We start from the raw sequence: 25,224 nt of genomic DNA on the forward strand, positions 1-25,224 counted from the left end.
CACCAGGCCTGCGTTACAAGAGCTCCTGAAAGAAGCACTAAACATGGAAAGGAACAACTGGTACCAGCCACTGCAAAAACATGCCAAATTGTAAAGACCATCGATGCTAGGAAGAAGCTGCATCAACTAACGAGCAAAATAACCAGCTAACATCATAATGACAGGATCAAATTCACACATAACAATACTAACCTTAAATGTAAATGGGCTAAATACTCCAATTAAAAGACACAGACTGGCAACTTGGATAAAGAGTCAAGACCCATCAGTGTGCTGTATTCAGGAGACCCATCTCACATGCAGAGACACACGCTCAAAATAAAAGGATAGAGGAAGATCTACCAAGCAAATGGAAAGTGAAAAAAAAGCAGGGGTTGCAATCCTAGTCTCTGATAAAACAGACTTCAAACCAACAAAGATAAAAAGAGACAAAGAAGGCCATTACATAATGGTAAAGGGATCAATTCAACAAGAAGAGCTAACTATCCTAAATATATATGCACCCAATTCAGGGGAACCCAGATTCATAAAGCAAGTCCTTAGAGACCCTACAAAGAGACTTAGACTCCCACACAATACTAATGGGAGACTTTAACACCCCACTGTCAACATTAGACAGATCAAGAAGACAGAAGGTTAACAAGGATATCCAGGAATTGAATTCAGCTCTGCACCAAGCAGACCTAATAGACATCTACAGAACTCTCCACCCTAAATCAACAGAATATACATTCTTCTCAGAACATTTTCCCTTAGTATGATCACAAATTGAATGCTTTCTTCAAGGATGCATATCTTATTGTGTAATATCAAATTTTGTTCCATATTGGCAAATTTTACTTTAAAGGTAAATTGTTTGTTTTGCCCAGAGGTCACTATATTGAATACTACCATTTGTATTGCCTTTCTGCTCTGTGTGTGTGTGTGTGTGTGTGTGTGTGTGTGTGTGTGAAAATAATTCTAGTTAGATTTAAGAAGGAATGATCTACCCCAAACCGCTTGTTTATAAGATGTGTCTCTAGAGCTTAATCTACTAACAATGCTAATTTGGTTTTTTTAAAGTTGTAATAATCTAATTACTTCTTCATATGCAAAATTCACTCTCTACTTTTCTTAGGTTTTCTAAATGTGGTGACTAAAGAAGAATATCAATGAATTTAACTTTTAGCCAAGTAAGTATTTTTTTTTCTGTTGTCAGAGCAAGCCATTCTAAAGCTTTAGCTATTAAGTGTAATGATTAATTACGCCTAAAAATTCAACTGTGAAGATAAAGAAATTTAGAAAGTAATGAAAATATGGAAGAGAAAGTTTGTGTGTGTATATATAGGGATTGAATTCAATTAAGTAAGGAAAGATAATCAGAAGATATGATGAAAAAAGCAATAAAAATGTGGCATTTCTAATTACCATGGATTGGAATACTGGAAAGCCCATGTGAAATATCTTTTTCCGCCTCTCCACGTCACAGAGAATGTAGAAAATTATCAGAAGAGAGAATCTAGTTGCTTCCTTTTGGGAGGTGGGATGAGATGGTGGGAGTATATAGTAGGTTCCTGTTATTCTGTATTATATTTTTTAAAGTAAGTTTAAAAGTGCTATTTATAATGGGCTTAACCTGTTGTTGTATCAATTACTCCAGCTATTAAAAGTCATGTCTTAATGAACTACAGTTATGGATAGTTAGAGAGAACAGACTCCCACCAATCATGTTTCTATAGTTCTTTCTAATAAGTATTCAACTATACACATACCTGTGTGTGAGTGTATACAAATATGGTTGTTCATCAATGCCAAACAGCAAGTCATTTCTTGCCTATACTGTTACGTGTTATGATGTTTAATTTCATGTGTCAGGTTGGCTAGGTTGTGATATCCAGTTGTCTGGTCAAACATCAGTCTAGATGTTACTGTGAAGGTATTTTTTAGATATGATTAACATTTAAGTAAGTGGACTTTGAGTAAAACAGATTGTTCTCCATAACATGGGCAGGCCTCATCCAATCAGTTGAAGACCTTCACAGCAAAAGAGAATTTCCAGCTTGCTATCTTGGGGAATTCAGAATTCAAGGCTGCAACATCAGCCCATACCTTAGTCTCCAACCTGTCAGTCTGCCCTGTGGATTTCAGACTTGCCAGCCACTACAACTGTGTGAGCCAGTTTTTAAAAATCAGTCTCTTTCTCTCTCCCTCTCTCTTCATTTTCTTCCCTGTTTCTATGGAGAATCCTCACTAATACACATAATCAAAGGATGATTTTAGTGTCACAATGCAATTGATACTCACCTTTGGATTTTTTGACTCTAGATGAGAAGAGGAATAATAGTCTGTGTTCATTGCTCTATATCAGATAACATGAATGGAATCATTTCAAAATAATTTGTACACAGATTCTGTTCTTACTGGCATCCTCTAAGACTAGATCTTTATCTAATGTCTAAATTACATATCTATCTTATTCTCCCTTCTACTACATATATCAACAGGTTATCCTAATATTGACATAAATCCAAAAGCTCTATAGTAGCTAAATAAAATAAGTTCTGACCTGCCCAGTGCCTAGTACCAAAAGCTCTTCAGAATTTGATCTGCACGATCTGATATCTTCTAAATTCCCAGCATCAATTTTACAATCTAGTAAGGCCAAATTCTTCATTGTTTCCAAAGATGCCAAGCTCATTTGTGCCTTCTCTTTTTTCCTCTATTTTTTTTTTCTTACTTTCTCACTATAATGGTCTTACACTGCTCCTCCGCCTACCTAAATCCTACCTGTTATTGAAAACCTAGCCTATGGTTCCTATCTGCCTGAGAATTCCCAAACTATTCTAGTTCACAATGAAGACCCCCTTATTTGAATGTCATAGCATGTCATTGACTGTCATAATCTCATGAAGTCACAGATTTTTTAAGGATATCAGAAGTCATCAATTCTAGCCATTATCAAAACCATGAAATATCTTTACAACATTCTCAGCAGTGGTCTTTCACTCCCTCCTCTACACCTCCAGTGACGAAGAATTCACTACCTCCTGCCCATTCTATTTTTATGAACAGCTCTAAATACTAGAAAAGTATTCCCATAAACCATATTTCTGCATTGAGAGAAACATCCAGGGAATGAAATGTTTTCAATGAGACAGAATTTACAATATAGTATGTCAACCTATAAACCACCGTAGTATATAAAAATTATTATCTGAGAGTAAATAGTAAATTTTGTCCAAAGAATACCAATTGGAACAATTTATGTAGTTAGGCATTTGTCTCCTTTTTACTATTTTAATATTACATAATGACTTCTAACTGTACTGCAGTCTGGCCACAATAATATGCTCATCTGGACAGATTTTTTTTTTTTTTTTTTTATACTTTAAGTTCTGAGATCACTTGGACTCGGGAAGGGGGACATCACACACCTGGACAGATTTTTTAAAATTAATCACATGCTACTTTACATCTCCCCTTGTCTTCATTGTCTACCAAACTAGATTAAATCTCCTTCAGGTCAGACACTGTCTTAGAGCCCTCGTTTTTCCGTTTGCACCTAGGTCAGTGTGAGGAACATCAGTTATTCTGTTATAATTACTGAATTAAATTTAAAAACTGACTTAAGTGAGCAAAAGTACACAGCAGAAAGCATATTAAAGTCCTCTGTAGAATTCAATTTTAAGATCAAGCATAGATAAAATATCCCTTGCCATTTGTTTTGCTGTATCCCCCCTTAAAAATATATACCTATCAATAAATGGTGCAGTTCTTTATTCAAGAAAAAAATTTGATGGCCTTTTCCTCTTGACTGAAAATATGTTTTTGGAATGAAACTGACATGCAGAAAACAGTAAAAATATTGTATCAAAATCTTGAAATAAAATTATGAAACAAGTCTACTTAGTTATCTATTTTCAAATTAAGAGGCAGCTAGAACTGAATCCTTGGTCCCAATCTGTAACCTTAAATATAAGTGGTTCCTGTGTAGTAACCTCTTGATTCCGTCCTCTGCTTTACAGCATTGTCTTATAAATAAACCTGAATCGAGTGCTTCTGGTTTTGGAGAACATTGTATAGCGTGCACATTTAAGGTTTTTGCTTGTTGTTTGTTTTTATCCTCTTTTGTGTATCAGAAGGGAATTGAGGGAGTCATTCTTTGTACATCTTCTTTTCCTTCTGATAATCTTGCAGACTGATTGGTTAAAAAGAGAAAGATATAGAATATATAGAAAATTGTTTTAAAATCGTCTAGTTGAAAAATATTCTAAAAGAATGAAACTAGTTTAACTGTACCAGACAAGGAAGAGAATAATTAAATGAATAATAGCCAGGATGATTGACAAGATGACCTACTAGGTTATTGTTCCCATCTCTAATTTTAGTTTATCAAGGAGATTTTTCATACTGCAATTAAAACAGATCTCCTATGTGTTAAGCATTTCTTCTTTTATATACAGCTGATACGTAAATATTTCTCAAAATGTCCACTGACAATATTTCTGCCAATATAGCCAATCAAGTTTCATTCTTTAATAGTCTCCAAGGAAACCACTACAGTTTCAGCAATAGACAGCACAGAATGGAAAGAAAACAGAAAGGGTAACCAACCCCCCATATCTCAATGTTTTAAAAAATGGACTTCTGTCATTATTTAATTTAATCAAGAAAGCTGGATATGTGCAATTTTATTATATGAGGACTAACTCAAAACTCACTAGGTTTCCTATAGGGGAGAACACTACTTAACTTTATAAGTTTTTATTTTCATAGAAAAGGGATATTGCAGAAAAGTCTTAGCCTGGTTGCTCAGATATGAAAAATGATGGCCTTTCATTTTTTTAAAAAGCATATTTTGGCAGTTTTGCTTATGCCCGCCTCTTCTCAGCCACATTCTTTTTTCAATTCCACTATTCAGCAGCATAACCACTGGTTTTTTTTCTAGAGAAATCATTACTTTGTAATTGTGTCTCCTATACAGACACTTTAGATCTGCTAGCACATCCAAAGTCTTACGTTTTTATTCTCCTATTTGACTCTAAGTCCATAATCCTATCTTTCAGTAGTTTCCCTAAGTTCTCAGTGGGGAGAAAAGCATTTGCCCAGCATTTCCAAAGACAAAAATGACTATCTTCCCACTAAAATCTCAAGTACATACACAGGAAGATGAGAAAGTAGATCCTCCTAGACATCCTGTCAGGAAGTACAAGCAGGCCTTGTGTACTCTTGCTACCATCCAGTATTCAGTTGTTCCTATGTTACGTTTGTGTATATGTGTATGTGTGTGTGTATTTGTGTTAGTGTGTACCTGTGCTGTGAAGCATAGAATGTGACATAAGCAGATAGAGGACAAGTGCAAAGAGACTTCATATGAGATAATCATAGCATCTTTCCATATTCTCACTGGCCTGTAATTGTGGTAGCTGCAGTGGCAATCCCTTTTGACTTTCGCTGCCCTATACCAGGTGAGAACTAACAACAGAGCAGCCATAAAGCAGCACCACTTTCCTTTCCACAAGTGCAGTAAGGAAGAGGCAGCACTCCTCATTCCCACCCTATGATAGCAGTACCTGAGGAGTAAAGTTTTTTTTTATTTTTTTACTCTCTGAGCCCTCCTCCAGGTGAGAGCCAAGAACAAAAATAACCTGCAGCAGCAGCAGCAGCAGGGGCAACTCAGGAGGCTCTCAACCTCTTTGTCTTGCAGCTTTACCACTAAGCCAGCCAAGTAATGGAAAGTGGGCAATAGCATAGAAATCTAAAACCTTGGCTTTCTTTCCAGAGCACCAGAAGGAGAAATCCTTAGAAAGAGAGACTGGAGACAGGATCACTGAAAGGATGCAGCTGGAGAAAGGAATTTTTTGGATCTGTGTATTAAATTCTGAGATTACCCCCAAGCTGAGCTGTACATGAATGAAAGAAAAGGGCATCAATGCAGCAATGACTTAAAAACTGAATTACAGAGTAAATCACTGCACAGGTTCCAGACTCAACCCTGGGTGATGGATGTATAATCAGGGAAGACCAGAAACAGGTTTTGGAAAGTAATCTGATATTGGAACCAGAGCCCATAAAAGAAAAATCATGGACTTGAAGTCTATACCTCACTGAATTGACTGCTTACTTAAAAGAGAGAGAGAGAAAGAAAGAAAAGGTAACATTCTCTAGATGTTAACAAGACCAAGAGCCTTATAATGAGATAGATTTCCCTGTTTAAAATTTTCAAATTTTTTAGGATACAATCCAAAATTACCCAATGTACATAAAACCAGGAAAACCTAAACAATTTTTAAGAAAAAACACAAACAACAAATGTCAACCCCAAGACAACTCATACATTGAAATTATCAGACACAGAATTTAGAGCACCCTTTGTAACAATGATGTAAGAAACAAGAGAAAATACTCTTGAAGCAAATAGAAAAAATAAAAGTTCTCAGCAAGGAAATAGAAGCTGTTTAACAAAACCGAATAGAAATTTTAGAAGTAGAAAATATGATTTAAAAAATTACAAATTCACTGAGGAGTTCAATAATAGAATTGAAAGAATTAGTGTACTCAAAGATAGAGCAATAAAAATTATCTATTTTGAAACATATAAAGAAAAAGTTTTAAAAAGTTTAAAAAAGAGTTTATAAATGTGACCAGAGCCTTAGGGACCAGACCATATCAAAGTCTCACTTTCATATCAGAAATGTCTCAGATGGAGAGGAGAAATATATTCATATAGAAAATATATATAAAGAAATCATGACTAAAACTTTCCCAAATTTGGTGAAAGATAAATTTACAAATCATATAAGCTTAATAAACTCTAAACCCCAAACAGGATAAGTTAAAAAAAGTCAAAAACAAACAAACAAAACTTAATTCAGCCAGAAGGGGAAAGAAAAACACACAATACCAAAAAATGAAAGTACAAATAGCTGCAGATGTCTCACTGGAAACCATGGAGGCCATAAGAAAATGAAATAGCATTTAGAAAGTGATGAACTGAAAAAAAACCAAAAAACTGTCAATTCAGTCTTATATCCAATTAAAATATCCTTCACAAAGTAAAACAAAATAAGATCATTTTAGGATGAAGGAAAACTAAAATAATTTGTCACCAGTAGAGCTGCTTTAAAAGAAATGCTAAAACAAGTTCTTCAAATGGAAATGAAATAATTAGAAAGAAACCTAAAACATAAGGATTGTAGCAAGAGAGACAGAAAGGGCAAATATCTGGTTGAATAAAATGTACAGGATAGTCAGAGTATATTTCCTCAAGCCAGTGATATTTGGGGAAAACCTTGAATGAAGCAAAGATGTGAACTATATAGATATCGAGATGAAGCACTCTCCAAGCAGATAGAATAATCAGAGCAATGGGACTAGTTGAAATGCTTTTCTGGAAATACAAAGAGGCCAGTGGGAAAAGTGGGAGAGTGGTCAGAAATAAATTAGAAGTAAGCACGAGTTTTTCTCATTAATTTAGATTATTTGTTCAATAGACAGAAACTTTTGAGTCCACATAAGAACTTTGGATTTGATTCTAAGTAGAAGCAGCATTTGAAAGGTATTATGTAGAGAGGAATATGATTTAATTTATATTTTAAGTATACCCCTCTGGTTGCTTTATGATGCACAGACTGCAGAGGGACAAGACTGAAAGCAGGGACACCCCCCAGGAGTATTATAGAAGTTGAGGCAAGGGTGATGGAGGAGTGGACTAGGTGTGTAGCATCAATGTGTCTGGTTTGGGATACATTTTGAAATTTGAAATGACAGGATTTACTTAAAGATTAGATTAAATTATGAGTGTAAAAAACATCTAAGAATTGGCTGTACATGTTTGGCCTACATAATTAAGCCAAAGAAAGTTTAGAGGAGAAGATTTTGGGGGAAGTATCAAGAATTTAGACTTAGCGATAAATTTGGGATGCTCCTTGGACATCCAAGTGGAGATGTCATGTAGGCTGTTGGATATATGAGTTTGAAGTTTAGGAAATAGATCAGATAAGGGACATAAATTTGGAAATTATTATCATATAGGAAGAATTTAGAGCAAAGGGTAAGATCTCCTAGCAAGTGATTATAAATTGAAAATACTGAGGCCTTGCCCTCTCTAATTTAGAAGTTTAAGTTAGAGGAAATAATAGCCAACTTGCTACTTGGTTACTGATGTTTTCAGTATGTGAGAAAGTTGTCAATTAAAAATCAGACAACAACAATAATAGGACAGCAAACACTATAGGAATAGCTGAAATGCGAAGTCTAAAATAACAATGTAGTAGAACAGAATAAGTCATTTACATAGAATGAACCCTCGATATCATTATACCAACCTCAAATTAGCTTAGAAGCTGTCTGCAGGTTTTGTCCACGGATCCCAGGAAGACCGATCTTCATAAGGCACTCACCAATCACACCACTAGGTAAAAGGAATGAAGTGAAGCACTTTTAAATATATTAATCACAACAGTTCTTCAAGTAGAGTTATTCCTACCTAGGTAACAAAGCCAGACTCATTGAGGCTAAGTGACTTGCCCAGCATCACATAAAAATGATTTTTTAAATGGCAGAGGTCAGTAGAAGGAGAGATTTTAAAACCAAAAAAAAGGAAATGGAAAGGCAACTGGATGAAAATCTAGCCTATTGAAGCAAGAAAGCACAGAGAAGAAAGGAAAAGGAGGGGGGAATGTGAATACTTACACAGCTGGCATTTCCTGATGTTCAGAATTATAGATTTATGTGTGGTTTGGCTCTAGATAAAGAACTCCTTTCCCAGACAAGCTAGGGTTTGTGCCGTGGTGAATCAGGGCTAGCGGAGAGAGGAGACTGAAGTGGCCCCACATTCAGGTTTCTCAGAGGTGGGTCTGGAGATGTAAGAGTGGTTGGAGCAAAGTTGGGCCTAGCTCTTATGAAATCATATTCAGCATCAATTCCAACGTGCCCAGGTGGACAGTCCAGAACAGAATTGAAACAAAACCAAACAAAAAAGATCTTTCCTATGAATTAGTTACAAGCAAGTAGTCATAAAATGATTGCCTGAAGGTGTAGCCTCAATTGATCTCTGAGGCAGTGGTTTGTGAAACGAATCACTCTAATAATCTTGCCTGCTTTACTCCCAGGCAAGGAAAAGTTTCAGGTAGAAAGCAGTACTAATCAGTGCCTGGAAGAGTATCTAAGTAGGTATTCAATAAATACTTGTCAAAAACTAAATAAATAAGTGAGTAAATTAAAAATTGCCAGGCTGTGAGTCTCAAGATGTGAGCTTTAAGCCTACTGAATCTCCTAATATGTGGGTTATCTTGGGCTGATCATTAAACCTCATTTTTGAATAAGTCAAACAAATTTACCAATCAAAACGAAGCACCTTTTGATTAACAGAAGCAAGTGAAACTTTAATTATGAAAATACTGAATCTGACTCAGTACACAAATAGAAGACACTATATTTATTATTTGGAATCCATTGAAAAAAATATACAATGCCAGATCAAGGAAGGATAATGGTTTGTGAGAAAAATCTTGGCTTTAGTAACAATTCCTCCTGGAAGAAAAAAGTAATGGGAATTAATTATAGTTGATGAAGGATTCATAAATATGGTTTATGTTATGAATATCAGAATGTTTAGATAATAGTATAAAAAGGAAAACAAAACACACTTTAGACATTTTTATTTCCAAATTTTTTCTCTGCTTTTTCCCCTGTAAAGGAAGTGAGGCATAAAATAATACTGTGGTAATTGACTTATCTCAAAAAGTATAATATGAAACATAATAAAGTAATATATACCAAGTGATCTCTGATAGTTACATTATACCTCTCATATTAAATTTATATATCACCCACAACTTAGCCTTTTCCAACCTTTACCATTTATAATTTATCATATTTCTAATGAATTGAATCTCTTCAGTTATACATGGTTTCCAGAAATGCTTGGTAACAATGCAGTTGTTTTCTGCAGAAGTAGTTTTTGAAAAACAGTCAGAAATTCCTAAACATGTTTCTAATAAGTGTCTTGCACCCTCAGAGATGTCTCCTGAGCTGTTGCCTAAGTTAACACTGAGGAAGAAGATTTAATGATCTGTCCCTTGAGATTTTTCTGTTGGTTCTCAGGAATGAAGAAAGTCTACAATAATGCCTTTATTAAATGCTTGTGTCATGCTTTGTTACGGTTGATGTTTTAAAGAAAGACAGTTTTCCACAATTCATACTTTCTTGTATCTGTAACAATTATCTTAAGAAAAAGAGGAATTTCATTGAACATCTTCTCAAGTTGTAAGCAGACTGTTATTTACGCAGATACATAAACATATAGATTCCAAACATGTTCCCTCCATTATTAAAATTATTAAAAACACTAAATTTCACTTCCTCCTGGAAAGATATTTCTTGCACTAAACTGCATAACATTTGACACCTACATATACTACAAATATCTCATGCTGTCATAATAATTTCATTTTCTAAAATTATTTTAACTCCATTATATACATCTTTTTTTAATCTAAATCAACATTCCTAATATTAGATTGCAAGGATGAAGAAGATAGGAATTTATGTCAACCATGCTAAACATAAAACCCAGCAGATCATGAGATTGGGGGTGATTAATCCGTACTTCAGTGTAATGCTGCGGCCACCAGGAGGCTTAAAACTATATCCCACTCTATGGCTCAAGCTTGTTACTTGGCTTGGGCCAAGGACCTGATTGAACAAAGCTCCCATCCTTCGAAATTAAAATTTGTGAAATTTCTGTAAATGTCACCTATGAATCTACAAATTGCCCCCTGAAGAAGACACTGCATTATGTCAGTTAGATTTATTAGATTGCAAACAAAAGAAAATGACAACCTAGCTTAAGCAGAAATGAAATTTATCAAAAGGATATTGTGTAGCACACAGCAAGTATGAGATAGTTGGACAAGCACAGTCAAAAAAAAAAGCAGTGACCATGTTCCAGGTAATAGGAAATAAAGAGCAGTCTCTCCTGGAAGGCAATGTTGTTGCTTTTTAAATCATTACAACATTTAACTCAAAATTCATATTCCCAAAGGAAAGAGTCCCATGGGCCCGGTTTGGCACATCATTGGTTAGAGGACATCAAGTCCCTTGATTTAACATTTTCCTAAGCGAACTCATGATGAGGAAGAGTTCTTAGACCCAAGAACAAGGGTCTATTATTAGATATATTAGATTACATTAATTATAAATTAGATAAACTGAATTTAGAAGAGAAGAGTTGATTCTGAAAAGCAAAGGAAATATAAACATAGAGCCTTTCGTTGACCATCTAATACACTGTATCATTAGACTTTTAGTAATGTGGGCACATTTTTATTAAACTTAGGATTAATACTACAAATGAAAGTTCGTTTTCAAGGAGTGGAAAATAATTGTGCACTGATTAAGGGAACTCATGATTCAGAAGAAATTAGGTTCATTGTGTTTATTGATTTGACCTAAAGTACTGAAAACAGCCAGAGGAAATATTTAGGTATACTGGATGTGCTATATTTTTCAAACAATTAAGACTGGCATGCTCTTTGTGACAGTAAAGCCAACCCTAAACTTCAATGGCATATAATTTATTTTATCCAACAACTTTCTCCTCCAAATTGCCTCTAAATTCCACCACCAGAGAACCACTGCTTAGGGCTGAATTTTGCCTCTCTCTTTCCTTTATATGTTCATTTGTTTGTTTCTCAGCATACAAAAGCCCCTGCTAGTTACAACCATCTATCAGGAAGGCATTAATGTTGAGTGTTAGTTGAATGCCCTTCTTCCTCACAGAAGGCAGCAAGGACATCTAGGGTGGGGCAAAGTTCATAGTCAACCAGAGGAACTGAAGAGGAACAGAGAAGAAAAGTACTGGAAACAGGGAGGCCCTCCCCACCTAACAGTCACTGCTAAAATTCTCTCAAGTTGTAAATAGATTGTTATTTATGCAGATACATAAACATATAGATTCCAAACATGCTCCATTATTTGTGTTTATTTAAAACACTAAATTTCACTTCCTCTAGGAAAGATATTTCTTGCACTAAACTGTATAAAATTTGACACCTACATATTTGTATTATATGTAGATGTCAAATTTTATACAGTTTAGTGCAAGAAATATCTTACATATTTGTATTATATGTAGGTGGCAATTCAATCAATTTAATAGATTTCAGTCAATTAAACTGAAAACTTGCTTCAATATTTATTTGATATAAAATCTATAGCCCTTGATTTTTATACAAAATCCCTCCCCAAGTTATATAAATCTTTATTTTGCTTTTGCTTAAAATACAGACCAACTATTTCCTGGAGCTAATTAACCAAGACCTGTTACACAAGTTGGATACTTGACAAATCATTTCCTTTTCCATACCTCAATTATGTCAGAACCTCTTTAATTTGACTTCAAATTGTTGACATTATTATAGAAATTATCAATTCAATCAGAAGTCTCTCATTGTTAATATATTGCAATATATTAACATTATATCAACATATATCCATTTAATAACATATTATGGTTTTTAAAATGATAAAACATAGTAAACATTTCTAAAATTTTTCACCTATATGAATCACAAAACTTAAATTTCATTACTTTTCAGTATGTTACAAAATACAATTTAACATTGTGAAATAGCCTGAATTTCTTATGGCAAAATTTTCTTTGGGTCACTGAATTTAATTAAAAGATGGTAACACGCTTGCACCTAAACACACAGATCATGTTTAAGACTGTCTTCATAATGCTTAAACACCTTTTTAATGAACAAAATACGCAACACCTTATTTGTGTACGTGATCTTTTAAAACTTTTCACACACTGAATCAACTGATTATTTAGCTTTGTCATTGTAATGATAAATATTTTCTTTCTTTAGATATATATATAAAAAGTCCAAAATAAAAATTAAAATATTGTATATGTGTATATATATATACATAAAGAACCTCTAAATAATACTTCTCAAGAGTAAAGACATCTGGGTATGCATAGTTTTGAAGTTTAGTCTGGTAGTCCACAATATGCATTGTTCGAGTCTTTACAGTAAACCATATGTTGACACCAAAGTAAAATTTCATTGTAAAAGCAAGGCTAAGAAAATAAAAGTTTAGCAATAGTTATAAAGTTCCAAATAATTTTAATGTAACTTTTAAGTTGGAAGGGGAGCGTAACTATTTACTGATGGAACATTCCAAACTGCATCGCCCCAGGGCTGAGCGGCAGCGCCATTACCTATTGTAGTTTTCTTCTGTCTGTGTCTCACTGTCTAGATTTTGATTTCAGATTTGTCATTTTCTCTTCCTGAGCAGTACACTTTTTTGACAGTAGAGGGCACTTTGAATTTAGACAAAGCTCAAGAAATCTCTTCCTGAATCTTCGTTCAGAGAGCTTTTGTTTGACTATACAGAAATAAAATACAATTTTAGTCTACATTTTAAATGATGCATATTTTTAAACTATGTGATGCAAAAGTTTTATATGAATCACTTTTTCATTTTGTGTTATTTTATAAAAATACTGTAATATGAATTTCATGCAATATTGCTGTATCTAGAAAAGATTAGTGATTTAATAATATAACAAATTATCAATTCATAAGTCAATAAATCTTTGATTTTTCTCTAATGAAAAGAGACAATAAGGAATAAAACCCTATGTATACGTTAAGTGAAACCTCAAAAAAAACCACCAAAATCCTAAAATCAAATAAAAATATAAAATATCTAAATGAAATCAGAGACACAAAAATTATATTAACCCAGCTCACCACAGAAATATAAATGTTTTATTCTTCTTCTTTGATTGAAAAAAATATTCTTAATGAAATATAAATTTGTATGTAATCTTATATATCATGTAATAAAAATTCCTTAATGGCACATTGGAAAAAATATTACAATGATCTATCTGACAATCAATTCACTTGTCTTTAAGAAATTTTTTCAAATTTTTATAAAATGCTTCAAAGTGTTGCTGAAATTTATGTAAAATAATTTATCTAAATGTAGTATGTTTTTCTAATATAAATTCATAACGATCACATTTATTAATGTGACTGTACAATCTTACCTGTAAATATTCCACTCTATTTCAAATAACCAAAATATAAAATCAATGCATTTTGAAATTTCAAAATAAGCTGTTACTTCTTTAATATTCTTTTGTTACCACATCAAATAATTGCCTCTTCAAATTTAAGGCACTAAGTTCTTTCACCCTAAAAAAAAAATGTATTTCCCCATTTAATTGAAACCAGTTACCCTATGTGTACAAATTAAAAATTTGAAGTTTAACTTATTTGTTTGGTCCAACCAAAAATGCATCGACGTAAGGATCATTGTGAATCTGGTAGTTTCTGGCCTATGGAGAAACCCCCAGTTTTGCCTTTAAAGAGTTTATACTTAAAAACAGCAAAGGAAAAACATAAATCAATTTAATTTTCCAGCAAGTGAATAATGTGCCTAAAATCCTCATGAAAAGCCCAAGTACATAAAGAAATACATAATTTAATGGGAGAGCTACAGTTAATGTATGTGAAATATTATAAGCTTTTAGGTAGAATTTAGTAATCATTATAAGATAACCTTACTGGAAGTAAATAAGATGGCTATAAATGCCAAAAAAAAAAAAAAAAAAAAAGTACAATCAGTTTTGCCTAAGTGTTTAATAGAAAGAAAGCTATACTTTTAAGAAAGGTTGGTTGATATTTGCTTATCTAAATAAGGAAAATAAGGTTGAAGGCTTCCACTCACCCTGACTTTCAAAAATACGAGAAAAAATAATATAAAGACGTATGTCTCACATATGACCTTGCCCTGTGTAATTTTCATAAGTGAAAAGCAAATAAACAGCAATTGTCACTATTCTAAACACACAGCAGCGTTCCATAATATTTATCCTTACTCATTCCCTCATTTATTATTGCCGGTAAACTATGTATTTGTCACTAACACTAGCTAAATAGATTTGAAACAGTAAGTGTAACAGGCTCAAATGGACAGTGCCTATTATCTTTTCCCTTTTCTCTCCTGCCCTTTTATGGCCTATAACTTCATTCAATCTGTAGCTACATTTATGTTCCTTTTACAACAAAAAGGGTCATAATGCTGTCTCTGATAATACTGAAATGGCCTAATTTGTTCGTCTTCTTTCAACGCCTTGGAAGTGGTCACCCTCTCCAGTTATGCCTGGGTTTGTCCCATCAACTTTGAAAATTAAGGTCCTGTTTAGTCACTGGCAATCGCACCACCAAAATGCCTTCGGGCATTTTGTTCAGCCAACAGGGGGATAGAGGCCGAAGAGGCCCAGGTCTGGCTGGCTCAGGAAACGCACTCCTGAAGCCGCAGGCCCACCTACCACTACTAGAACAACCCCGGGTGTCATTCGCGTGTCTCTCGGTGCGGTGGGGGCGGACAGTTGGGCCAATCCCCGAAGCAAGGGAGGGAGCAGCCGGTCAGCTGACGCTGAGAAGGCGCGAGTGAAGGAATGAGAAGAATTTGCTTGCTCAGAAGATGGGAGCGATAGGGACTCCCTACTCTGACTCCTGGCGCGGACAGGCGTGGGGAAGAAGCCGAGCCTCCCCACAGCTGTTGCCACTCGGGCTGTCACCGCGGCGGCCGCTGCTGGCTGCCGCGCCGCTGGGACTGAGATGACTGTGGCTGGGCCGGCCACGGCAGCTGCTTCTGCCTTGACTATTGCCCCTGACCCTTCTGCTGTTTCTTCCTTGATTTTAGCATCAGCTTTTTTTTTTTTTATTCTTCTTCTTCTTTTTTTTCCCCCTGGCAGCACCTCTTGTAAAAAGCAGAAAATAGCCTCTACATTTGGCAGAGAGCGTGGGTGCAGGGAGGGGAGGCTAAGGGTGGAGTCGTTAGGGTCTCTAACGAGGCTTGGTTCCTGGGGCCCCTCCTGTCTTTTCTCCCGCTCCGGTTAGCATTTTCCTTCCTGCGGTAGCAATGCTTTGTCAGCCTCCTGCTGGGAAGAACTCCCGCGTAGTCTCCTCCTCCTTTCCCACTTTCAAGGAGGCTTCACCCCCTCATCCCCTCCAAGGAGGAGAACAGTATCAAAGGTATAAAAGGGAAGAAAATTCTCAAAGATAACTTTATGTTTTGCAACCCAAATTTGAACTGGGTTTCACGTAATAGAAAACAGATCTTTTCAAGTCCTGGGACAATAAAATAAAATTCAAATGGATGGATATGGCGGGTTGGAGAACAATCAACAGCTAATTTGGAAGAGGACTTCTTGAGGATTTTCCTGACCTGCCCATGCATGTGACTTCCCTTTTCTAAGATCCTCTTCCCCTTTCAAGGCTAAAAGCTGGGTATGATTCAGCTCATAAAAATATGTCACAGCAATTGGAATTTACCCTTTGACCTTCTACTCCCTCACTGCCACCTCCTCTACACACACACACACACACACACACACACACACACACACAGAGGCACATACAGTCTGCAATTCACTAACTAGCTCTATTTTCACTAAACAGATGGCTGCGTTGCTGATGAAAACTGCCTTTTTGTATAAGATAAAGCTTCTAAAAATCTTTATGATAGGACCTATTTGCAAAAAGAGCCTAAAGCCACATTTTCAGTGATGCATATGTGAATTCTGAGATCGTTTGATAAACAGATAAACAAAGCGATAAATAGATTTTAGATGCATAGGCACAAAAAGAAAACTGTCAGTAAATAGTCATCTTCCTTTAACACCATTCTTCTTTCTGAAATTTGGTTTTGTGGGCCAGCCGTGAATGATCATATTCAGTATTTAACATTAAGGAGCATAATTATTTCAGGGATCCTAGTGGCTAGATTTAAAACATGCAGGAAAGGGGCAGAAAGCTGAGTCTAAAATGTATGAGGAGTGTTTTCTAGTTTTTCTAAAAGCCTGTTCACCTTTCCAAATAATTTTTCCTTGCCTTTGTGCGATGAAAGCCCCATTACCAGCTATGAAAAAAAAAATAGTGCTAAGTGTTTTGTACAATTTCTTGTGTGTGCGAAACTCGAAAAGCCAAGAAAATGGGCAAAACATTGAATCAGGCCACAAGGGCCAGTTCAAATGCACAGAGAGACATTTTTACTGCATTATTTGAACTATTACTAAATAAAATGCTTTCTTCCTTGGAGCTTAGCTAAGTACTAATTTTCCAAAACATGAATACGACTTCTGGTGAAAAGTTACAAATAATTTAAATGCCTGACTACAATATTGTGCCCTCTCAAATTAACTGTATTCCCTTGACCCTACCCTACATACTGAAAATAGTGCAGGCCCTCAAATCACGTTTGGAAAACTTAAGATGTCCAGGAAGTTTTTAAATCCAGAACTTTGAGAACATCATGGACAAATTTAAACACAGCTTTCTCCATGAATATGGTGACGAGAAATGATGAATTGAAACCGTTTCTGGCAATTCATTAACAGATGCCTAAGAAATGACTAACTGTCACATTAAAAAAGAAATTGCCAGCCAGGAATTAAGTCATTTTTAACACTAATATGATTGTGATTTTTGTAAGACAATTATTTCTCCCCTCTATGTTTGAACATGCTGATAATGCTGACATAGTTAAATTCAGAGCAAAGAACGTATAATAAAAATAACAATATATAAAGCTTAATGGAAGGTGTCTTCTAAGTTCGCACCATTTTCTCCATATCTAGAGAAAAACTTCAAGTTTCCTTCAGCAATTATTAACATTTGATAATAATATTTTCATTTGGCACAGCATAGAACGTGACCATTTAACAATATCCAGTCAGTCTTTAGGTAACATTTTCTCTCTGTTGCTTCTTTATGATGATCAAATTTCTTTGAGGTTCTTCTTTTTTACACTTTCAGTTTTGTTTAAAATTAATGGAGCTAAAAACTTGCAGATAAATTCTGCAAATATACCTAGACACTCTTTATCATTGTAAATAGCTTAGTGGTGATCTGTCATTTTTCATGATAACTGGGCACCAACTGCTGGTTAGAAATATTTTTCATGGAATTCTTTGTACTTTAAATAAACTACTACTTCAAGATCTGCCATGTGTCCCTCATTCATCTTTAGGGCACAAGGTTACATGTACCTTTTTGTGAGCTTTGATTTTGAAATATTTGTCTCATAGATGCAATCTCTAACAATTTTTTCAGTGCAAGTTTATTAATGACCTTCAGAAAGTTAAGGCAGAAATGTATATTTTAAAGGTTTATTTTATGATTCATGTTATACAAAAAATTAATTTTGAAAAATTGAATCTACATTTATTTTCTGCTCTTTTGATCCAGTATTAAAAAGTCTCTATGTGCATTTCACATAATGAACATCACAGAAAGGGAAAAATTGTTGTTTCCTTTGGCATTTCTCAACTGAGGTGGCAAAAAAAAAAAAAATGCATCTGCTTTTCCCGTGGAGAGGGAGATAATACGATAACCTTCTGATTATATACATAAGCAAAAACTGATCAGTTTCTCTTGTGGTTCATTTTTTAAGGGCAAGTTCCAGTTGGATTGTGCTAATGCACATATTCATGAATCTCTCCAAACAGGATTCACTGCTCTCCAGGGAACCCTTGAAGTATGCATCATTGTTTCAATGAAGTATCTTCATTATAAAACATAGAGCCTATAAAAGGTGAATACCATTTGCCACTGCTTAATATAATCTCTGGTCTGACTTTCTTCCACTGAATTTTTTTCCTTCCTTTCTTCCTTTCATTCATCCTTTCTTCCCTCTTTCATTATTTCCTTTTATGTTTTCTTTCTCTTTCTTGTAACAAATAGAAAAAATGACAAAGAATCATTAGAAATATTAAAAATTAGATCAAATAAAGAAATGCTTTTGTTTTCAAAATCAAACTTAATTTCTTTCAAAATGTTATATAGATGGGGTATGAAACTTAACTAAAAACCCCCCTCAAAATCCTTGTATTTGTAGAAATGTTTTATTTGAAATGAAGGAGCTTATGGAAATTTTTGGTCTCTGCATATGCATAAGTTTCTTGTGTTGAAAAAGTGAGGCCAAAGGTGAAAGGTATATAGTAAGTAGGTAAACATTTTTAAGGCAGGCAGTGAAAGGCACTATAGTCAGAACAATGTGATGAAAACAAGCACACAAATGTTTCATCTCATTGGGATTATTGCAAATGGAACAACATCTTGAACTGGTCAGCCTTTTATTTATGTATGTTTGCACCAAATATACATCCTAACATTTCTCCTTTTCTTCTCTTTAGATTCCTTCCAGACAACCTGAGATTTAGGGAGTTCTCCTAAAGCGCATGTTACAAAGAGGCCTTTATGAGAGAGGGCATGAATGGAGTTCTGAGAAAGACTACAAAAGCCCGACACTGCAATCGGGTATAATGGGGTGCTTTATAGGGAAGGAACACTGTCTTTTGGGTATGAAGGACAGTTTAATATGACATCTATTGCAAGGAAACAAAGGAGTTATGTAGCTCACAAATTAGGGTATTCACATCTAGATATACTAGTGATGGAGTATAGAGAACTTGGAATTCAGTGTAAAATGATCTTATCTTCTAACATAGTACTCAGTGGAATGTGGCATTCCTTGGATGTAAGTTGTATAGTCATCAAAATAGATTGTGCAAGTCACAAATAACTGTCACTCTGTGACTCTAGAGCAATTAACAACCAAAGATAGTAATTCTTAGTGGCACTAAAAATAAGATGAGACATCTATGATTAAGCAGGAAGTGACAAATGCAATTCAAGACACTGTATATTCCAGTTTTCTTAAGTCTCTCACAGAAAATTAATTGAGGATAATATTTGTAAGAGGAATAAGGGGCATAGCACATACAACATGGAGCCAGCGGTTTATTGTCGAAGTTTAAGTCATCACTTCAGACAGTAAAATCTCAAATCTTGATTGTCTGATATGCCATGAAGTGGAGGAGGGAGTGGAAATTGAACAAAGATTCAAGAACACAGCAGCATGCTATAGGAACTCTTTATCTAGTGGACAAGCCAACAGGCAAACTATAGTAATATTCTCCCCCCTTCCTATTGAAATTAGCTAGTTCTATGTTGCTAAATCTACTGAATTACGTTCCATCCTTGATTTACTGTGGTGGTTGCTAACGCTTGATACTGTTGACCACACACTCTCATTTCTTGGCTTTCCTATCTTTTACCTTCATAATTTTGCCCCAACTCCTTTTAGCCACTTTTACATCCTGCTTCTTAGACTCCTTTTCCTCTTCCTACTCATTAAATAGAGATATTCCTCTAAGTTCTGTCCTCAACCCTTTGCTTGTCCCATTCTAAACTTTTCTGGCTGGCTGACCTCAGCTTCTCTTGTGGCTTTAATTATCTATCCTCTGATGAACCTGGCTCTCCAACACTAGCCCTGATCTCTCCTCTGAGCCCACAGTTAAGGAAGCCCACACTTTCCTGAAAACCACCCGGATACCCCACAAGCACTCTAAATTCGGTGGGTCCAAAGCTGAATGCATGTTATCTTCCCCCATCTCCCACATTGAACCTATTATCTTTCTCCTGTGTTTCCTTATCTTAAAATGGTATCATCACCCAAACTGTTGCTTAAGTCTGAAAGGTATGAACCATTCTTTTCTTTCATGTCTTACTACCAATCAGTCACTAATTCTCATCCTGAATCTACAGATTTATCTCCATCTCCATTACTACTCCCTTGGTTCAAACCACCATGATCTATCATTAGGATTGTTGCAATACCCTTCTAGCAGATCTGCTTGTCTCTAGTCATACTTTCTTCAAATACTATCTCCTCAGTGTTCTTTCTAAAATACAGGTCTGGCTACAAATACAGAGGCATAATGTGTTATTTAGGGTGAAGGAGAAAGCTGAGAAGATACATAACATTACGCCTAGTATGATCTTGTGCATATTCATCCAATCCATGAGCAAATCCTGCTGGGTTAAATAATATTTTCTGCATGAATTATTGCAATAGTTTCTGAATGATCTCATATGTTAGCCCTTATTATCCTAGAGTCTATTCTATGAGAACAGAGAAATACTGTTAATACTTAAGTCAGATTTTGTTGACCATCTACTCACAAGCCTCTAGTGCATTCCATTTCAGTAAAAGTAAAATCAAACTCATAATGGCCTAAAAGGACCTACATGATGTAGCCCCCTGTGGTGACCTATCTTAATTCATCCTCTACCATTCTTCTTCTAGTTCATGAGACACTCAACACTTAGCAACATAAATGAGGAGAGTTGTGTAGGTTAATGTCAGGGTGATCCTGGGACCACTTCCAGGCTCTGCAGCTAGCTGTCTGGCTTGGAACTTTGAGCAAATTATTTTATCTCTCTGAGCATCAGTTTTTTCATGTGTAAAACTAGAATAGAATGCCCATTTCAAAGGGCTGTCTATGGTATGTAATAAGATATATGCCTGCTATGTAAAGGTGATGTAAAATTTTCTTCTTTTTCTTTATTAAATCACCTGCAAAACCAATTCAAGAAGGAGCTCTTACTTTGAACTAATATACGTTCTTCTTGAAAACAAAGAGTCATAATTAATTTATAAAGCTATTGATTTGTATTACAATCTATAATAGAGATCGGATTTCAAAATAAATCTTTGTAGTTTATTTTATCCTCAGAAAATTAATTGAATTGCCTTCATTTATTACAATTGTATTACAATTATAATTTTAAAATGAATAGAATTCTGTTATTACTTATAATCTTGTGATACTTTTACCTTTTAAAAAATTTTCTAAAAAATTTTAATAAAAACAAAATTCAGACATAGCATATTGAATACATATGAATTATACTGGAACTTCTTCAATAAGTTACTAAAATATATTCATCATACCCTGGAATAACTCAATTATTTAGGTTAAGGAATTTGTAGCAATGTCATGAGTTTCATGCCATACATTTAGAGGGAAAGAAGGTAGGGCTGTGTTCAAATCATAACACCAGCCTTTACCAGCCTTGTAACCTTGGGAACATTATTTAACCAATCTGAATCTTAATTTCCTATCTATAAAATGGAGTTAATAAATACTACCCACTTCCTAGGAGAATTTTAAGGATTAAACAAGATATACAAGTAAGAGAACACAATAATGGTAGTTAACATAGCAGAGGTAATGGTAATAGTCATGGTGGTTGTAGTAATATTAATCTCCCTTATAAGACTAGGATTCTTGAAAATAATGTTGAATGATCTTGAAAACACTGTATTATTGCTCAATCCATTCTCTTATGGGAAAACACTAATATTTCTTTATCCTCTAACTTTTATAATTTTCCTAACAGAAAAAAAAAATGGTAGTAATAGGCTGCCAAAGATTTCACAAAAAAAAAATATAGGGATAGATTTAGAGCATTCTGTTATGGAGTGTAAACTGTGAAACATTGTTTATTTGGTATATACTGGAGAAAAATGATAGATAAATCAAACTATAAAAACCTGTGCTATGAGCAGCAGTAGTTTCTCCCAGGAGACAGTAAGAATATAAAACAGAGGAAATAAATATTAAATTAAGCCTCAGATGAGATAACTATGGAAAAAGTCTAATCAAGGAAGTTACACTTTCACTGCTCAATTTCTTTCTGTGTGTGCCTGTGTGTGCACATGCATGCATGTGTGCATACAGTTCTCCATATCTCAACTTTTCATGAGGATAAGTGTTATGTGAAAAATATTCTCGCAGCAAATCTGACCATCAGCAAATCAAAACAATCGTGGGAAAGGGGATGGAGTGGTCAGAAAAATACCTGGAACAGGAGGTTGGCACACATTTTCATGACACTGCCAGCCAAAAATGCATTTCCCCTCCCCCAAAGAGGACACATAATTATGAATGTGGCAAAAACTTGTACTATGTATCAAAAATGTACTCTGTATTTTGCTTGAATTTCACCACATGCATTGCGATATTTTACTACCAGATCACACAGTTCTTACATATGAATCAAGCATCAAATATACTTTTGATAGAGTCAAGAAATCATCATGAATGAGATAGTGTTATTTAAAAGTCAAAGGATAGCACTCAAGCCTCTTCAGCCAGATTCTTCTGAGGCTGAGATTCATTGTCATATCAAGGAGGCAGACATAGAGAGACTTGGTTTTTAACGATATAGGTTCCATTGGTAGCTCTGACACTCACTAGTTGTGTGTACCAAAAACAACAACAACAAAAAAATGAGGCAATAAAGAATTCACAAACAAGTAAACAAAAATCCATTCACTGCATACCTGTTATGTGTCCTGGTGTCCAGTGGTGGTAAGATATACACCATGTATTCTCTGACCTCCACAGCACAATGCAGTGGAGGAGATACACATTAAGTAAATGCATCCCTTCACTTATTTATTTTACACATATTTATTAAGAGCCTCTTATACATCAGGAACTATCCTAGGCAACAGGGCAGAACACTGAACGGAACAGATCACCCACAAAACAAAAACAAAAACTTGACCTCATTGAACATATATCCTAGTGACCAGAAAACAGACCAGAAAAAAATACATAGCAAGATATGTGATATGTTAAAGACTTATAAATTCTATAGAATATAATACAGGGAAGGAGAATGGAGATTCAACTTTTAAATATGTTTGTCTCAGAAGGTCTACCTGAGAAGATGACACACCAAGAAAGACGTGAAGAAGGTGAAAGAAAACCCAGACAGGTGTGTGCAAGAAGAGAATTCCAGAAAGAAATAACAAACACAAAGGCCCTGGGGGAGGAGCATGTGTAATGTATGTGTAAAACAGCAAGAAGGTCATGGTGTCCAGAGCAGAGAAAGCAAGGGGACAAGCAAGAGAAGATGAGAGCAGAAAAATGGAAGAGGGGCCAGATTGTTCAGCATAGTTTATGTAAGTCTGTGAACAAAATATGACACAGTCTCACTTGGTATTACAGGGACTCAATGTGTTAAGGATCGAGTTTAGAGAAAGAAGGACAGAAACTGGGAGATCAGCAAGGAACAATTGCAGCAATCCATGAGGGAAGTGATGATGGCTTGACCCCTGTTGTTGGAAATTACGTTATTAGAAGTTATCTGACTCCGGATGGATTGTGAAGATAGAGTTGACTGCATATACTGATGGATAGGAGGAATTGCTCTAATATCACTTTATGAAACATGCAACAAGAGTCTGAGTCTCTTTTTTTTCTTTCCTTTTACCCCTTCTAAATATGTATGTACCACATATTAATTTTGTGTGAGAGGTTAGGAAAGACTGCAGGAAAATGACATTTGACATTGAAGAGTCACTAGAGTAACTAGAAATTTTTTATCTGGGAGAAAGGAAAAAGACAATGCAGGGTTCTGCAATTAGTAAATCATTGGAAATTTTAATGAAAGCAGCGTCAATGGAAGGTGGAAAAATTATGTTTATGAAACATGTGAGGGTGTTGGTTCATGACCTGATAGGGAAAGTGTGAGTGGTTACATGTATATATATGGGCTTGGGCCAGGAACTTTTGTTACCCAATACAGAAACTGAATTAAATGATTTTGGTTGGGAAAAAAAAAAAAAAAAGAGAAGAGGGATGCAAACATGGATGCATTCAAGATCAAAAGAAAAGAGATGTATTTAGAGCTTGTTCTATTAGTTTCTATTTCTCAGCTCTTCTTTCCTCTGTATATTGTCTTTATTCTGCTGATAGGCTCTTTTCAGGAGGCAGGCAAAATGATTGACAAGAACTTCAGCAATAAAAGGAATTTGTATCTCCTGTATTTCAGTCTTTTCCACTAATGGCAGAATTCTCGTTGCAAGGGAAAAGGGTAACCTGTTTTGTTCACTCTGCATCCCATGCTTATCACTGTGCCTCACACAGATGCTATAGAATGGTAAAGAAGTGATTTCCTACAGGAAAATGCAAATTCTGGGCAGATAAAGCAATAGATAAACACTATAGTTGGAAAAGTAGATTAGGGCAGATAAAAAGTCTGGTAAGCCAAGTGAAGAAGTCTGTATTTTATTCAAAAAGCAACCAACCGGGTATTGACATGATTAAGTTTACCTTTCAAAGTCAATGGAAATAAGGAGAAGAGAATGGGTTGGGAAGGGGCTAGACTCAGTGTTATAAATTGCATTGCTGGTCATAATTCTTAATTCATCCCTGCACCTCTACCCTTTGCCACATGATGGAAGAGGCAGAATATCTTTCCCCACTCTTTGGCTTGGCATACACATCAACACGACTTGCCTTAGCAATAATATAGTCAAAAATGATATTGAATAATTTCCTCATTTAGGATT

General features: G+C 35.1%; 1 long non-coding RNA gene across 1 annotated transcript; it reads left to right on the top strand.

Moving 5' to 3' along the window:
* The first annotated feature begins 1,118 nt into the window (after window positions 1-1,118).
* On the top strand, window positions 1,119-24,472 carry LOC105483330 (uncharacterized). Its single transcript, XR_988197.2, has 5 exons — window positions 1,119-1,172; window positions 18,466-18,606; window positions 19,208-19,331; window positions 23,581-23,645; window positions 23,879-24,472. It is a non-coding gene; the product is annotated as an uncharacterized lncRNA (long non-coding RNA).
* The last annotated feature ends 752 nt before the right edge of the window (window positions 24,473-25,224 follow it).

This window comes from Macaca nemestrina, chromosome 11 (genome assembly GCF_043159975.1).
Source record: "Macaca nemestrina isolate mMacNem1 chromosome 11, mMacNem.hap1, whole genome shotgun sequence".
Lineage (NCBI taxonomy): Eukaryota > Metazoa > Chordata > Mammalia > Primates > Cercopithecidae > Macaca > Macaca nemestrina.